This window comes from Heterodontus francisci, chromosome 29 (genome assembly GCF_036365525.1).
Source record: "Heterodontus francisci isolate sHetFra1 chromosome 29, sHetFra1.hap1, whole genome shotgun sequence".
In the NCBI taxonomy this organism is placed as follows: domain Eukaryota; kingdom Metazoa; phylum Chordata; class Chondrichthyes; order Heterodontiformes; family Heterodontidae; genus Heterodontus; species Heterodontus francisci.
Window position 1 is genome coordinate 48,475,172 of NC_090399.1, and position 4,773 is coordinate 48,479,944.

Genomic DNA, 4,773 nt, shown 5'->3' on the forward strand with positions numbered 1-4,773 from the left:
CCTGTTTCTTGTTACATTTTGCTGCTCTGTACACTTGCCGTACTTTTAAATAAGTCAGCGTTCAACCACATGTGGTTAATTGAGAATCCAGATGTGTCTGTTTGCAATTCTGATCAGTTGATATAAAAGAGTAATAGACTTTAACATTTTTCGCCTTTGTTGATAACTCGATGAAGACGGAGTGTGTGCCCGTTGTTTTTGACCTCGGGAGAGTGGCTTCAGCGCCACAATATGAGACAATAGGTATGACATACATGACACCTTTTCTTTTACTCCCAGCACATTATTCCCAGCATGAGAACCTTAACGGGTTTGGGATCCAGTGTGGGAAACTCAGCTCTGTCAAAAATCAGGCAAATTAGCGACGATGTTTCTGTTAGCCTGTTTTGTCTCGACGTCGAAGTCGCTCCTTGTGTATATGTAAATGTAGCTGTGTCGCTCTATGTGTGATAATGTGCATGTGCATTTCTCTGTGTGCAGGTCAGTGTGTATTGCTGGGTCTGTCTGAATCATGGCGCGTGCATGATCGTGTATGTTTGTGCTTATATTTTTGCTTTTGTTTTTGAGCCTGTCTGTGCACCTGTCTGCGTACATGTCTCTGTGTCTCACATTTTCTGCACTCTTCTGAGTGGGCTTTGTCTCTCACTGTCTTTCCCGATCCCGACATCGTATTACTCACGCCCGTAATTTGCAAAGAGATGGAAATGTGAATTGTAAGTTTTCTTTCAACAGTGGCCGATGGACGGTGAAACAAGTGTCATCAAATGAATGTTTCGAAAAATTCACTGGAACAGGAACCATGATCTCCGCCATTTCCCGGTTGTGAATGAGTTCTGCATTAATGTAGTGGTGACTCTAATAGGCAGACCCGGGTTGAAACCGCTGACGGCGACAATGCAATGTTAGCAAATCAAATCGAAATACTCCTTGGAAACGCAGAACAGAAAGAAAAAAAATCATCTTGCAAAATGTTCTTGATGAGATGGTTTGGAGACCTGAATCTTGTTGCCCGTCTGTTCTTGAGGGATGGGAGAGCGAGATTTTAACTAATTATTTCGAAATGCAATACGCTTTTACATCTGCTGAAACTGTATCAAACAATGATTGAGATGTTTATAGAAATGGAGAGAAAGATTCGATATTTATATGTAATTCTTAAGACGCTATTTTAGTATCTGCTGAATTTGCAATTTTTCTCGACCTCTGTGATTACAACAGTGACTGAAGTTCAAAAGTAGTTCACTGACTGTCAAGCGCTTTTGGACATCCGAGGTGGGAGCAGGCGCTCACGAAATGTAAGCGTTTCTTTACCTACTGTCTTTGTTTCTCAACTGATATAGAGACGAATTTGTGAATTGTACCTAAAGCTTTCAATCTCTACTTTTCTCGCTGTCTTTGTCTCTGGCTCCGTCTCTGCCTCTGTCTCACTTTGCCTTTGCTCCTCTGCGTGTCTTTGTTTCTTTGCCGATTTCTCTGTTGCTGTCAGCTGGATCGCTGTCGAATAAAAATCATCTCTCTGGCGTGAAACAATTAATCCAAGCATGTTCCCAACTTGATCGTTGTTCTCACTCTTCTGTAGAATATGAATAAGCATCATGTATGTCCTTTCCTCGTTAGTATAGTGGTTAGTATCCCCGCCTGTCACGCGGGAGACCGGGGTTCAATTCCCCGACGGGGAGGTCGTATTTATTTTCTCACATGATACATTGTTTTCATATTTCTTCTGCAGCTGTATGTTCAAATAAAAAAACTAACCAGAAGAACCAACACGAAATAATTGCACCAATTCTCTTCAGCCCGGATCAGTGCCATGTTAAGTGCTCAACAGTTAGATCAGCAGCCTCTTCCTGACTCACTCAACACATTTCTCCCTATTCTCACTCTATTTTTTCTCCCCTTGTCTAGTCTCTTCCCACCTACATCCGCCACTCTTCCACCCTATGTCCTTTCAATTTACACTTTCCTGGCCCTAACTGCCTCCTCTTCACAAGGACGTCCAATCTCTCTACAACTCCATCCCCCACCAATAGGTCTCTCTCATTCTTCCTTGAACAGAGGGACAACCAGTCTCCATTCACCACTGTCCTCGACCTGGCTCAACCTGTTCTCACATTGAATAACCTCTTCTTCAAATCCACTCACTTCCTCCAAATACAACCTGTTCCTTGGGTACCCACGTGGATCCCAGTTATACCTGTCTTTTTCTGGGGTATGTCGAACATTCCTTGTTCCAATTCTACTCAGGAACCCTCCCCAAACTCCTTTTCCGGTACACTGATGACTGAATAGGCGTCTTTTCCTGCTCTGGGCCGGAACTGGAAAGTTCCATCAACTTTGTTTCCAATTTCCACCCTTCTCTCACCTTCACATAGTCCATCTCTGACACTTGTCTTCTGTTTCTCGACTTCTCTGGCTCCATTTCTGGGGATAGGCTGTCTACCAATATTCATTATAAGCCCACGGATTCCCACAACTACATTGACTACACTTCCTCACCCCCTGCCTCCTGTAAGGAATCTATTCCATTCTCCCAATTTCTCCATCTCTGTTGCAACAGCGCTTCTGATATATCATCCTTTTTCCTCAACCGAGGTTTCCCCCCAATGCAGTTGACAAGGCCCTCAACTGTGTCCAACCATTTCCCACACTTCTGCTCTCGCCCCTTCCCCACCCTGCCAGAACCCACAATAGCGTTTCCCTTGCCCTCACTTTCCACTCCACCAGCTTCCACATCCAAAGGATCATCCTCCACCGTTTCCACCACCCCCAGCATGATGCCACCACCAAACACATCTTCCCCTCTCCTCCCTATTAGATTCCAAAGGAACCCTTCCCTCCACAAAACCCTGGTTCACTCCTCCATCACCCCGACACCTCATCCATTTCTCATGGCACCTTTCCAAGCAATCACAGGAGGTGCAATACCTGGCCTTTTACATCATTTATCCTCACCATCCACGGCCCCAAACACTCCTTCCAGGCAAAGCTTGTGTTTCTTCCAATTTAGTGTACTGTATTCGCTGCTCACAGTGCGGTCTCCTCTACATTGGGCAGACCAAATGCAGATTGGTTGACTGCTTTATTGAACACATTCACTCAGTCGGCATGAATGACCCCAGGCTTCCAGTTGTTTGCTATTTGAATTCACCACGTTGCTCTCATGCCCACATTTACAGCCTTCTGAACTCAGCATTGAGTTCAACCACTTCAGACCATAACCCCCATTTCGATTGTTGTCTTTTTCCATGTGCAGGTCTGAAACTTGTTTTTCATGTTTTTGCTTTTGGACATAGCTGTTCATTATTGTGCTATTCACACACGCTCTGGACAAATGTCTTGTCTTTTACTACAACCACTCGCCTTGCCCTCCATTCCAAGACACTTTCGAGCCGAAATTCTTTTCACTCTTGGCAAATGTTGCCAGACCTATTGAGTATGTCCAACACTTTCTGTAATAAGTTCAGTTGTTATCAGTAGTCGTGGCCGAGTGGTTAAGGCGATGGACTAGAAATCCATTGGGGTCTCCCCGCGCAGGTTCGAATCCTGCCGACTACGGTAGTTCTGTAATTTATTGAACAATCATTCACTTCGTCTGCAGATGCTGCCTTATGCATAGCATGAGCCTTTTTTTTCTTATTTATGAAATATCTGTCTGAAATACAACAAATCATCCAAATTTGCGACAGTATGTCTAAGTCACTCTATATGTGCTTGTGCTTGTGTCTGCCTGTGTGCTATGTTTGTGCTTTTTTACCTGGCTGTGAATTTGCGCTTGTCCGTGCGAGTTGGGTTTGCTTTTGTTCGTGTGTACCAGTAAGTTACGCATCCTCAAATATTTTTCAACTTATTTATGGAATCAGCTTCCAGCACGTTTCCAGGTAGAGCGTTCCAGGTCCCGACAACTCTCTGAGTGAAAAAAGTCTGCTCCCATCCTCTATCTTTTGCAAATGACTTTTATTCGATGACCTCTCGTTATTGACCTACTCGCCAGAAGGATTTTTCCCCTATCTACTCTCTCCTAATCTTGTAGCATCTGGAAAATCTCTATTTGGTGACATCCTACCAAACTTTTCCAACATCTCTCCATCACTAATGTCCTTCATCGTTGGGACTATGCTGTTAAACCTCCTCTTTACCCTTCTAATATCTTCATCCTTGTGCTGAAGAATAGTGACCAGAATTAACCACAATACTTCAGCTAAGGCTTAAACATAGATTTTAATGTTCCGGCCTGATGTCTTTGCGTTTATATACCATTCCTTAATTTATAAACCCAAGTAACAGATAGGATTTTCTCAATACCTTATGAACTTGGTGTATATGAACACCAAGGTCTCTCCGCTCATCTACAATTTTCAAAACACCTTCAATTTATAATGCGCTGTCTTTCCATATTAGTCCTCCCAAAGTGAATCATTTCACACTTCCCTGCTTTGAACTCTATCTAATTCTTATCATACTATGTTCATGTGTGCCAAACGTTCTGGACTGTTTTCTGATTGGATCTTTGTTTCTCTGCCACTTTCAACTAGAAAAGAGGTGGAATTGCCAAGCATACTTCTGTCTTGCAGTCTTTATCTTTTCTTTATGTGTCTGTCTCTCTTTCTGTGTCTGTCTGCTTCGCTCTCTGTTTCCCCCTGCCTGATCTCTCTGTCTAATTAAAAAAAAATCCTCGAGGGCTGGTGAATTACCCCAGGAATATTCCCATACCTCTTGATCTCCTCAGTGCCTAAAAATCTATTGATCTTATTTTTTAACATACTCATAGACTAA

At 43.2% G+C, this 4,773-nt stretch overlaps 2 non-coding genes across 2 annotated transcripts; both read left to right on the forward strand.

Moving 5' to 3' along the window:
- The first annotated feature begins 1,607 nt into the window (after positions 1-1,607).
- trnad-guc (transfer RNA aspartic acid (anticodon GUC)) lies at positions 1,608-1,679 on the forward strand. Its single transcript has one exon. It is a non-coding gene; the product is annotated as a tRNA-Asp (tRNA).
- A 1,794-nt stretch (positions 1,680-3,473) lies between these two features.
- Positions 3,474-3,555, forward strand: trnas-aga (transfer RNA serine (anticodon AGA)). The gene has a single exon. It is a non-coding gene; the product is annotated as a tRNA-Ser (tRNA).
- Positions 3,556-4,773: the final 1,218 nt, after the last annotated feature.